Here is a 13,800-nt window from a genome sequence, read left to right as displayed (position 1 = left end):
CGGATAACTCCCTGGCTTTCTCTTCCGGGAGAAACACCTTTGTTCTGGACTGTGTCCAGGATCATCCCTAGGAACAGAAGACAAGTCGTCGGAATCTGCTGCGATTTTGGAATATTGATAATCCAATTGTGCTGCCGCAACACTACCTGAGATAGCGCTACACCGACCTCCAACTGTTCCCTGGATCTTACCCTTATCAGGGAATCGTCCAAGTAAGGGATAACTAAAATTCCCTTCCTTTGAAGGATTATCATCATTTCGGCCATTACCTTGGTAAAGACCCGGGGTGCCGTGGACCATCCCTACGGCAGCGTCTGAACTGATAGTGACAGTTCTGTACCATAAACCTGAGGTACCCTTGGTGAGAAGGGTAAATTTTGACATGAAGGTAAGCATCCTTGATGTCCCGAGACATCATGTAATCCCCTTCTTCCAGGTTCGCAATCACTGCTCTGAGTGACTCAATCTTGAATTTGAACCTCTGTATGTAAGTGTTCAAATATTTTAGATTTTAGATTTAGAATCGGTCCACCGAGCCGTCTGGCTTCGGTACCACACTAGTGTGGGATAATACCCCTTTCCCTGTTGCAGGAGGGTCACCTTGATTATCACGTGCTGGAAATACAGCTTGTGAATGACTTCCAAAACTGCCTCCCTGTCAGAGGGAGACGTCGGTAAAACCGACTTTTTTTGGAAACGGCGAGGGGGAGACGTCTCGAATTCCAATGTGTACCCCTGAGATATTACCTGAAGGATCCCGGGGTCTACTTGCGAGTGAGCCCACTGCGCACTGAAATTAATTGAGAACGGGCTCCTACCTTGTAAAGCCCTAGCGTCATACTGAGGGCTTGACAGAGGCGGGAAAGGGTTTCTGTTCCTGGGAACTGGCTGATCTCTGCAGCCTTTTTCCTCTCCCTCTGTCATGAGCAGAAAAGAGGAACGCTTTGTCCGCTTGCCAACAAAAGACTGCGCCTGATAATACGGCGTCTTATTTTGAGAGGCGACCTGGGGTACAAACGTGGATATCCCAGCTGTTGCCGCGGCCACCAGGTCTGAAAGACCGACCCCAAAAGTCACCTTTTTAAGGCAATACTTCCAAATGCAGTTTGGAATCCGCATCACCTGACCACTTTACTGGTAGAATTGGACAACGCACTTATACTTGATGCCAGTCGGCAAATACTCCGCTGTGCATCATGCATATATAGAAATGCATCTTTTAAATGCTCTATAGGCAATAATATACTGTCCTTATCTAGGATATCAATATTTCCAGTCAGGGAATCCGACCACGCCAACCCAGCACTGCCCATCCAGGCTGATGCGATTGCTGGTCACAGTATAACACCATTATGTGTGTAAATACATTTTAGGATACCCTCCTGCTTTTATCAGCAGGATCCTTAAGGGCGGCCATCTCAGGAGAGGGTAGAGCCCTTGTTCTTACAAGCGTGTGAGCGCCTTATCCCCCCTAGGGGGTGTTTCCCAACGCACCCTAACCTCTGGCGGGAAAAGGTATACTGCCAATAACGTTTTAGAAATCATCAATTGTTATCGGGGGGAAACCCACGCATCATCACACCCTCATTTTATTTCTCAGATTCAGGAAAACTACAGGTAGTTTTTCCTCACCAAACATAATACCCCTTTTTTTTGGTGGTATTCATATTATCAGAAAAGTGTAACCATTTTCCATTGCCTCAATCATGTAATGTGTGGCCCTATTGGAAATCACGGTTGTCTCTTCACCGTCGACACAGGAGTCAGTATCCGTGTCGGTGTCTGTATCTGCCATCTGAGGTAACGGCCGCTTTAGAGCCCCTATGAGACGTCTGGACATGCACAAGCTGAGTAGCCGGCTGTCTCATGTCAACCACTGTCTTTTATACAAAGCTGACACTATCACGTTATTTCAAACCGTACATTCACTCAGGTGTCGACCCCCTAGGGGGTGACATCACTATTACAGACACTCTGCTCCGTCTCCACCTCATTTTTCTCCTCATACATGTCGACACAAACGTACCGACACACAGCACACACACAGGGAATGCTCTGATAGAGGACAGGACCCCACTAGCCCTTTGGGGAGACAGAGGGAGAGTTTGCCAGCACACACCAGAGCGCTATATATATACAGGGATAACCTTATATAAGTGTTTTTCCCTTTATAGCTGCTGTATTGATTTATACTGCGCCTAATTTGTGCCCCCCTCTCTTTTTTAACCCCTTTCTGTAGTGTAGTGACTGCAGGGGAGAGCCAGGGAGCTTCCCTCCAACTGAGCTGTGAGGGAAAATGGCGCCAGTGTGCTGAGGAGATAGGCTCCGCCCCTTTCTCTGCGTCCTTATCATCCGTTTTTCTGTATGTTTTGGCAGGGGTTAAATGCATCCATATAGCCCAGGAGTTATATGTGATGCATTTATTTTAGCCATATAAGGTTTTTATCGATTTATTGCGTCTCAGGGCGCTGCCCCCCCCAGCGCCCTGCACCCTCAGTGACCGGAGTGTGAAGTGTGCTGAGAGCAATGGCGCACAGCTGCAGTGCTGTGCGCTACCTTATCTGAAGACAGGACCGTCTTCTGCCGCCGATTTTTCCGGACCTCTTCGCTCTTCTGGCTCTGTAAGGGGGCCGGCGGCGCGGCTCCGGGACCCATCCAGGCTGAACCTGTGATCGTCCCTCTGGAGCTAATGTCCAGTAGCCAAGAAGCCCAATCCACTCTGCACGCAGGTGAGTTCGCTTCTTCTCCCCTTAGTCCCTCGATGCAGTGAGCCTGTTGCCAGCAGGTCTCACTGAAAATAATAAACCTAAACTAAAACTTTCACAAAGAGCTCAGGAGAGCCCCTAGTGTGCACCCTTCTCGTTCGGGCACAGAGATCTAACTGAGGCTTGGAGGAGGGTCATAGGGGGAGGAGCCAGTGCACACCAGGTGATCCTAAAGCTTTCTTTAGATGTGCCCAGACTCCTGCGGAGCCGCTATTCCCCATGGTCCTTACGGAGTTCCCAGCATCCACTAGGACGTCAGAGAAACATACAGAGGGGATTGTGCTTTGCAATTGTAGGCATATAATGGGGCAATAAGAGCATGATACACGATACAGTCATCTGTGAAATAAAACTGCACTAATGTCAAGAATTAAGGCAGCTAATATATGAAGTCTGCTAGCAGTATAGCAAGTATCACATGCAGCTAAAGTGTGAAGACTCTGCCGAGGTGAAGCATATAAGAGCTAAAAGTTATTATACATACACACAGGAGGCTGTACCCTAAAATTGCGTGCAGCACGAGTATAAAAATACCGCCAAGTGGATTCTCCATATATAGAGGGGATTGTGCCTCAAAACTGTGTGTAAATAATCCTGTGTGTACAAGAAGGATTACAAAAGCACAGTACCTGACATAATTATTTATGCAGCAATACATTTATGCCTAATGTCACGGCAATCACATGCAGTATAAATGTGAAGATATTGCCGAGGCTGACTATTTATGTGAGCCAAAAGGATACAAACATACACAGAGGGGATTGTATTTTAAGATTGTGTTCAAATAATCCTGTATGAAAAATAGGTCATTCAAAAAATATTACACGTGACATAACTACCTGTGTAATAGTACCCTACTAACATTCAATATTGAATCAACTGTTAGTCATCATTAGAAACAGTTGGCACAACTTAGCTTCTTGACGGTCTAGGCACCTTCTAAATCGTGGTTGAAACAATATACCTAATCCACTGTTTATCTTTTTGAATACAGTATCATTTTGATTGATACATTTAAAATCATACTTCTCCCATAACTGCTGAAACAGAAGGGTTAAATTCTCTACGACAGGGCACACTCCTGGATATATTACTTCACACACTAAGTATCAAAACACTGTGGAGATAAATGTATCAATTAATATTCTGCATGTAAATACTTGGCTTTCAAGTATCAGCACTGCAGTAAGAATCACATATCCATATCAGTAGAAGTCTCTTATCAATTATATCCACACGACAGAACAGGTCATCAAAATAATTTTAATATTGTCTTCACCAACACGTTTATTATTTTATTTTATTATATTATATTATATTATTTTTTGTCACACTTTTTTTCTTTTTTATTCACTTTAATACTTCGCTTTACTCAGCTTGAAATATGGCTGAAGAGAATAATTAATTATACGTTGAGCCCTACAGGTTCTCAGATAAGGGTGGCATGTTCATATTGAATTTTAATGAATGAAATAAAATTGTATTTTAAACAATAAAATGTAATGGGACGGAGTGCACCCAGTAGAATCCGATTCTTTTCCTTTGTTAAATTCTTTTACATGTTGTTTAATCGGAGGGTAGCACCCTCAAAATTGGTCATGATTATTTGAATAATACAGTGTAGTAATACACAAAGGACCAATAGTCCCTGAAGCTTCAAAATATAAGACTTTGTTTCTGGTGCGGATGAAAACTTCTTTCTCTATTTTCGCTGTCCAGTTACTTGGCTGCAGTTCCTCTGCCTCAATTGTTGACTGAAGCATGTGCTTTCCTAGATGGCCCTGTCAATACTGAGGAACGTTCTGCTGCTCTCAGGGCTTTTCCTAATGGTAAGGCTGCAGGTAGCGATAGTATCCCCATAGAGCTATATAAACAATATATAGATATATCTGCCCCCAAACTCTCTGCATTATATTCAGAGTTCTCTGCAACAGAGAGGCTACATGTTTCTTTGGCGGAGGCAATTATAATTGTACTCCCTAAGCCCGGGAAAGATCCCAACTTCCCAGATTCATACAGGCCGATTTCCCTCATCCCTACTGACGCCAAAATCCTGGCAAAGGTTTTAGCTATTAGACTCAATGCAGTCATATCTACCGTTATACATCTGGACCAATCTGGTTTTATGCCCTGTATGTTTACCTCTATTAATTTACGACACATGTATACCTTGCTTCAGTCTCCCCATGTGTACCCGTCTGACGCAGTCTTGGTCTCCCTGGATGCGGCCAAGGCCTTCGATAGTGTGGAGTGGCCGTATCTTTGGGGGGTTATGCGAGCCATGGACTTCGGCCCTGGGTATATTAAATGGGTTCAATTGCTATATCAACACCCTTGTGCCAGGGTCTCAGTGAATGCGTTTGTCTCCCCTCCCTTTACGTTGTCCCGTGGCACCAGACAGGGATGCCCTCTCTCCCGCATTGTTTGCCTTGGTCATTGAACCCCTTGCATGTCTGCTCCGGTCCCACCCAGATATAGTGGGATTGAGTACAGGAACCAGATCTGACAAGGAAGCTCTTTATGCGGATGACCTCCTTTTGTTCTTGCATGACTATGCGCTATCCATGCCATTGGTCTTGCAGGTTATTGATAATTTTGGTAATTACTCGGGTCTCCACATAAACTGGAATGTCTTAAATTATGCCTGTGTTGGGTCCTCCTCCCGTTGCCCCCAAGAATCGTTTACTTCTATGCTGGACCTCTCAATTTAAGTACCTAGGAATTCAAGTTACGAATAATCCTTCTGAGTTTGTCCCTTTGAACTTAGATCCCTTAATGCAGTTTATCATCCTTAGGTCTAAGGTTTGGTGCAAGCTCCCTTTGAGAGTAACCGGCAGGGTCAACCTAGTTAAAATGGTGCTATTACAAAATTTTGGGTATCTTCTTTTGCAGTCTCCGGTGTATGTATTTCCTTCTTTTTTTAGGAAGTAGGGCAGTGTGCTCTCCTATTTAGTCTGGGCCAATAAAAGGCATAAAATTCGGTTGGCTACTCTCACTAAGTCCAGGGGGGATGGGGGGTTGGCACTTCCCGACTTTCAACTGTATTATTATGCTGCTCAAATGTCGCATTTACGGGTTTGGTTGCAGGATATGGATGCTTGCTCACTGCATTGTGAGTTTATTCGCTGTTACTATCCTGCACTCACCCCCATGCAGGTTTTGCTTAGTGGGTCTGTATCTACATACTCTCCCCCTATAGTTTTTCCGTTGAAATTTTGCAGGCGCTCCGTAAATTAGCTGGGTTTGAGGACTTGGACCCAGACACCCACCTCTGGCATTCACGTTGGCTTCCTGAGTTGACCTCTTTTGATGGACCCCTAGGGCTGTTGTGTCCCTATCCCAGGTGTATTGTAATGGTGTATTAAAGTCATTCCAACAACTTAAGGAGGAGTTTAGTCTGCCCAGCTCCTTTTTCTATAGATACCTTCAACTCAGGCATGCTCTCCAAACACAGTTTGGGGTCTCTCCACCCTCAATTAATCCTTTCCCTATTAAAACTTTTCTCCTTAGCCTTGGAAGCCATAGGACTGTCGCTTTGGCGTACTCCTTACTTCTTGCTCAGCTTCACACTGATCCTCTCTCCAATCTCCGAGTGTGTTGGGAGACTGGCTTGGGTCCTATGGATGATCAGGAGTGGGATCTCGCTAGAGAATACCCTCGTACAGTTACAAAATCCCTCAGATTTCAACAAATTCAGTTTTATATTCTTCACAGGACCTATATGACCCCTGTGAAACTGAGCAAGATTGGGAATGGACACTCCACAGTATGCCCTAAATGTAATGCTCCCCAGGGAACCTTCTGGCACTTAGGGGGTCATTCTGAGTTGATCACTAGCTGCTGTTGTTCACTGCATAGCGATCATTTAATAAAACAGCAAAACTACACATGCGTATGAGCCGCAATGCGCACGCGCCACATACCGGTACAAAGAGCATTGTTGTTTTACACTGCTTCTAGCGACTATTCCATTCGCACAGCTTAATGCAAGGAGAGATTGACAGTATGAGGGCGTTTATGGGAAAACGCAGGTGTGTCCAGGCATTTGCAGGGCGGGTATCTGACGTCAATTTCGGGACCATCGTCGCAGCAAACATCGCACAGAATAAGTAACTAAAGGGCTGGTCTAGTCCTGCACAAAATGTGTTGGTACCTACTCTGCTGCACAGACGTTCGCACTCTTGCAAAGCGAAAATACACTCCCCCGTGGGCGGCGACTATGCGGTTGCACAGCTGCAAAAAGTAGCTAGCGAGCGATCAACTCGGAATGACGGCCTTAGTTTGGGAGTGTGGTATCTTACAAGTATTTTGGAGGGGTGTCGGGTTGATTCTGGAGGATACGGGTATCCCTTCAGTGGTGCTCACTCCGCGGGTCTGCATCCTTGCCACGGGTGTCTCTGATTCCCTCTCTAAATGGGAATAATTATATTTATATAATATGTGTGCTTTAGCTAAAGTGTGTATTGCCAGGAAGTGGATGGTGCCTGCTGGACCCACTTTATCCTCTTTTAAATCATTGGTTAATAATACTGTGCTTAAGGAACGTTATGTTTATATGAAAAATAACACTAGTACTAGGTACGGGAAGATTTGGTCTTTCTGGCTTGATAGTACCCATTCTTCACCTGAGTTCCCTCCATAACTTTACACTCTTGTTATATGGAGATATTGTATACCGATCCATGATGTTTAGAAGGTTTAGAATGCCGCGGAGCGCTCAAGGTTTTAAACAGCAACTTGATTTTTGTTTTGTTACCGGTTTAGGTGAGTTGAAAGAAAAATGTAAAATTGTATTGAGGAGAATATGTGCATACAATATTTTAATATTCTCCGACTGTGATTCTGTATATGCTACATGATATTGGCCCTCATTCCGAGTTGTTCGCTCACTAGCTACTTTTAGCAGAAATGCAAACACAAAGCCGCCGCCCTCTGGGAGTGTATCTTAGCATAGTGCAATTGCTAACGAAAGATTAGCAATTGCTAACGAAAGATTAGCAATTCTGCTATAAGTGTTTCCTTGCAGTTTCTGAGTAGCTCCAAACCTACTCCTAGATTGCGATCACCTCAGTCCGTTTAGTTCCTGGTTTGACGTCACAAACACGCCCAGCATCCGACCAGCCACTCCTGCGTTTCACCAGCCACTCCTGCGTTTTTACCTGGCACGCCTGCGTTTTTTAGCACACTCCCTGACAACGGCCAGTTTCCGCCCAGAAACACCCACTTCATGTCAATCAGCAGAGCGATTGAAAAGCTTTGTTCACCCGTGAGTAAAATAGCATAGTTTTGTGTACATTTGCTTAGCGCGTGCACCCTGCTGTGCATACGCATGCGCAGAACTGCCAGATTTTAGCCTATTAGCAATTCTGCTAAAATTAGCAGCGAGCGAACAACTCGGAATGAGGGCCATTGTCTGTTATTCTGTCGTTTGTCTCTTTTGCATTGTTATTTTGTGCATGTACTGCCTTCTCTTCAATTAAAAAAAATTACTCTATTAAAAAAAAAAGGCTATGACAGGTGAGGTGAGGCCTATCTTTTCCACACATCTCTGATCAAAACTCACCAAATTTCAGGAGTACATACTGCTGCACCTGTGTATAATGACCACATGAACCGTTTGGCTCATATATATTGTGTGTACATCTGGCTCTGGTGCTAGCCAGTACCTCCTGAGCCATTTAGCTCACCGCACGTCCCTGCTTCCCTGTAAATATGCCACCATAGGCATAAAGCTGTTTATGATGGGAGATGCTATCTGCAGTGCTAATGAGTCTTTTAACTCTTTTTCAAAGATTTCTGTGCATGCAATGTTTGGTTCAAGACCCAGTACTTGCCTGGGGTGGATACGAAATAGCTGATGTGTTGTTTCAATTTCAGTGAATTAGATTTCAATCTTTGGCTCTTGAAACTGATACTGTGGTTGCACTTTGCCCCTTTCGATGTTTCATAGATAAATAAATACCTTGGTGAAGGCGCTTTTTCTCTTACGTCCTAGAGGATGATTGGGACTCCATAAGGACCATGGGGGTATAGACGGGCTTTGCAGGAGATAGGGCACCTAAAAAGAACTTTTACTATGGGCGTGCACTGGCTCCTCCCTCTATGCCCCTCCTCCAGACCTCAGTTAGATCTTGTGCCCAGAGGAGAATGGGTGCACTGCAGAGAGCTCTCCAGAGTTTTCTGTTGAAAAATAATTTTGTTAGGTTTTTTATTTTCAGGGAGTCCTGTTGGCAAAAGGCTCCCTGCATCGTGGGACTGAGGGGAGAGAAGCAGGGCTGGCTTAACGGTTGGGCTCTGTTTCTAAGGCTACTGGACACCATTAGCTCCAGAGGGAGTCGGAACACAGGTCTCACCTGGGGTTCGTCCCGGAGCCGCGCCGCCGTCCTCCTCACAGAGGCCGAAGATAGAAGCCGGGTGAGTATGAGAAGGCAGAAGACATCATAGGCGGCAGAAGACATCAGATCTTCATGAGGTAAAGTGCGCAGCGGTAAGCTGAGCGCCATTGCTCCCATTCACACACACAGAGCAGCACTGAAGGGTGCAGGGCGCAGGGGGGGGGCGCCCTGGGCAGCAATAAACCTCACATTTGGGCACTGACAAGGTAGATTAGGCTGCTGGGCAGTAATTCTACGATCCCCCGCCATTTTCTATAGAAAAATCACCGGGACCGAAGCCCGCCGTCGGGTGGGCGGAGCTTGATCCCCAGCACTAACCAGCGCCATTTTCTCCACAGAAGCTGCATGAGGAAAACGCTGGCTCCCTGGTCTCTCCCCTGCTGAACATTCAGGCTGGAAAAAAGAGGAGGGGGGCATTTTAAACACAGTGAGTGGGAATCTGGTCATTTTATATATATAAAAGCGCTATCTGGTCATATTTTTCCAGTGTTATTAAGCGCTGGGTGTGTGCTGGCATACTCTCTCTCTGTCTCTCCTAAGGGCCTGGTTGGGGTTTTGTCCCCTTATAGGTTAATCCCTGTGTGTGTGTGGGGTGTCGGTACGTGGTGTCGACATGTCTGAAGCGGAAGGCTTTTCCAAGGAGGAGGTGGAGCAAATGAGTGGTGTGTCCCCGTCAGTTGTGCCGACTCAGGAATGGATGGACATGTGGCATATGTTGAATGCAAGTGTGGCATCCTTACATAAGAGGCTTGATAAGGCTGAATTAGGGGGGACATCAGGGGGTCAATCCTCGGATTGGACCGACTCACAGGGCCCGTCGGGGTCTCAAAAGCGTCCCTTAACACAAGACACTACTACCGACACGGACTCTGATTCCAGTGTCGACTATGATGAAGTGAAATTGCACCCTAGGGTGACAAAAAGCATTCAGTGTATGATTGTGGCAATAAGGGATGTGTTGCAAATTGCGGATGAACCCTCGGTCCCCGACACAAGGGTGCACATGTTTAAGGGAAAGAAATAGATTATAAATTTTCCCACATCTCATGAACTAAATGATTTCTTTGAAAAAGCTTGGGAGACTCCGGAAAAGAGACCGCAGATACCCAAAAGAATTTATATGGCATACCCCTTCCCTAAACTGGACAGGGAGCGTTGGGAATCACCTCCCACTGTGGACAAGGCCCTGACGCGCTTGTCCAAGAAAGTGGCGCTACCGTCTCCTGACACAGCTGCCCTTAGGGACCCTGCAGATCGCAGGCAAGAGACTACCTTAAAGTGTATTTATTCTCATACTGGAGCAGTCCTTAGACCGACAATTGCGTCGGCATGGGTGTGTAGCGCGATTTCAGCTTGGACAGATGAGCTGACAGCTGATTTTGATAAGATGGATAAGGATACTATATTCTTAACTCTAGCCCATATTAAATACGCAGTCTTATTTATGAGGGATGCTCAAAGGGACATTGGTTTGCTGGCTTCTAGGGCCAATGCCATGTCTATCTCTGCGAGAAGATCCTTATGGACTCGCCAATGGACGGGTGAAGCAGATTCCAAAAAACATATGGAAGTTCTACCCTATAAGGGAGATGTATTGTTTGGGGATGGGCTGACGGACCTGGTTTCCACAGCTACAGCAGGTAAATCAAACTTTTTACCATTTATTCCCCAACAGCAAAAGAAAGTACCACCCTATAAGATGCAGTCCTTTCGGTCGCACAAGTCCAGAAGAGGTCGGGGATCCTCCTTCCTCGCCAGAGGTAAGGGCAGAGGCAAAAGAGCACCTGCTTCGGCAGGTGCCCAGGAACAAAAGTCCTCCCCGGCTACTCCAAAGCCCACAGCATGACGCTGGGGCTCCCCTGAGGGAGTCCGCACCGGTGGGGGCACGTCTTCGACTTTTCAGCCAGGCCTGGGTCAGCTCAGGCCTGAATCCTTGGGTGTTGGAAATAGTTTCCCAGGGTTACAAACTGGAATTCGAGGAGATACCCCCGCGCCGATTTTTCAAATCCGCCCTACCAGCTTCCACATCGGAACGGGATGTAGTCTTAGCTGCAATTCAAACGCTGTGTCTACAGCAAGTAATAATCAGGGTTCCCCTGAACCAGCAGGGAAGAGGTTACTACTCAACCCTATTTGTGGTCCCGAAACCGGACGGTTCGGTCAGACCTATTTTGAATCTGAAGTCCCTAAACCTGTACATAAAAAGATTCAAATTCAAAATGGAATCACTCAAAGCGATAATAGCCAATATGGAGGAGGGGGAGTTTATGGTGTCTCTGGACATAAAGGATGCGTATCTTCATGTCCCCATATATTCCCCCCATCAGGAATACCTGAGATTCACTGTACAGGATTGTCATTACCAATTTCAGATGTTGCCGTTTGGGCTTTCCACGGCCCCGAGGATTTTCACCAAGATAATGGCGGAAATGATGGTGGTCCTGCGCAAGCATGGAGTCACAATTATCCCAAACTTGGACGATCTCCTAATAAAAGCGAGATCCAGAGAGAAATTGCTGAGCAGTGTGGCGCTCTCTCTGAGAGTGATCCAGCAACACGGTTGGATTCTAAATCTACCGAAGTCACAATTGATTCCATCAACTCGGCTAACGTTCCTAGTTATGATACTGGATACAGAACAAATGAAGGTCTTTCTCCCACTAGAGAAAGCCCAGGACATCCAGAACATGGTCAGAGACCTGCTAAAAACGAAAAGGGTGTCAGTTCACCAATGCACTCGAGTTCTGGGAAAAATGGTGGCGGCCTACGAGGCCATTCCCTTCGGAAGGTTCCATGCAAGGACTTTTCAATGGGACCTTCTGGACAAGTGGTCCGGGTCCCATCTGCACTTACATCGGGAAATAACTCTGTCCCCAGGGGCCAGGGTGTCTCTCCTGTGGTGGTTGCAAAGTACTCACCTGCTGGAGGGTCGCAGGTTCGGAATTCAGGATTGGATCCTGGTTACCACGGACGCGAGCCTCCGAGGATGGGGTGCAGTCACACAAGGAAGAAATTTTCAGGGACTGTGGTCAGACCAGGAGTCCTGTCTACACATCAATGTGTTGGAACTCAGGGCCATTTACAACGGCCTTCGACAAGCGGAGAGTCTTCTTCGAAACCTACCGGTTCTGATTCAATCAGACAATGTCACAGCAGTGGCTCATGTGAACCGCCAAGGTGGGACAAGAAGCAGAGTCGCGATGGCGGAAGCCACCAGGATTCTTCGCTGGGCGGAAAATCACGTAAGCGCTCTGTCGGCTGTCTTCATTCCGGGAGTGGACAACTGGGAAGCAGACTTCCTCAGCAGACACGATCTCCATCCAGGAGAGTGGGGACTTCATCAAGAAGTCTTTGCAGACGTAACGCGTCTTTGGGGAACTCCTCAAATAGACATGATGGCGTCACGCCTCAACAAAAAGCTTCGGAAGTATTGTGCCAGGTCTCGGGACCCTCAGGCAGTAGCAGTAGACGCTCTGGTAACACCGTGGTTGTTCAAATCGGTCTACGTGTTTCCTCCTCTTCCTCTCATCACAAAAGTGTTGAGGATCATAAGACGAAGAAGAGTACAGATGATACTCGTTGTCCCAGACTGGCCTCGAAGGGCCTGGTACTCGGATCTACAAGAGATGCTCACAGGAGATCCCTGGCCTCTTCCTCTGAGGGAAGACCTGTTGCAACAGGGGCCCTGTGTATTTCAAGACTTACTGCGGTTACGTTTGACGGCATGGCGGTTGAACGCCGAATCCTAGCGAAAAAGGGGATTCCGGAAGAGGTCATCCCTACTTTAATAAAGGCTAGGAAGGAGGTGACGGTAAAACATTATCACCGTATCTGGCGAAAGTATGTGTCTTGGTGTGAGACCAAGAATGCACCTACGGAAGATTTTCATCTGGGTCGTTTTCTCCACTTCCTACAGACAGGGGTGGATATGGGCCTGAAATTAGGCTCTGTTAAGGTACAGATTTTGGCCCTCTCGATTTTCTTTCAGAAGGAATTGGCTTCTCTTCCAGAAGTCCAGACGTTTGTAAAGGGAGTGCTGCACATCCAGCCCCCTTTTGTGCCTCCAGTGGCACCATGGGACCTGAACGTGGTGTTGCAGTTCCTAAAATCACACTGGTTTGAACCGCTTAACAAGGTTGAGTTGAAATTTCTTACCTGGAAGGTGGTCATGTTGTTGGCCTTAGCATCAGCAAGGCGAGTGTCAGAATTGGCGGCTTTGTCACACAAGAGCCCCTACTTGATTTTTCATGGGATCGAGCTGAATTGAGGACACGTCCGCAATTATTGCCTAAAGTGGTTTCTTCATTCCATATGAATCAACCTATTGTGGTGCCTGTGGCTACAAGTGACCTGGAGGATTCCAGATCCCTGGACGTAGTCAGGGCCTTAAAGATTTATGTAGCCAGGACGGCTAGAATTAGGAAAACAGAGGCTCTGTTTGTCCTGTATGCTGCTAATAAGATTGGCGCACCTGCTTCGAAGCAGACTATTGCTCGCTGGATCTGTAATACGATTCAGCAGGCTCATTCTACGTCTGGATTGCCGGTACCAAATTCGGTTAAGGCCCATTCCACTAGGAAGGTGGGTTCTTCTTGGGCGGCTGCCCGAGGCGTCTCGGCATTACAGCTTTGCCGAGCGGC

Source organism: Pseudophryne corroboree, chromosome 2, assembly GCF_028390025.1.
Source record: "Pseudophryne corroboree isolate aPseCor3 chromosome 2, aPseCor3.hap2, whole genome shotgun sequence".
Classification (NCBI taxonomy): Eukaryota; Metazoa; Chordata; class Amphibia; order Anura; family Myobatrachidae; genus Pseudophryne; species Pseudophryne corroboree.
Note: the sequence above shows the minus strand (reverse complement) of the source record.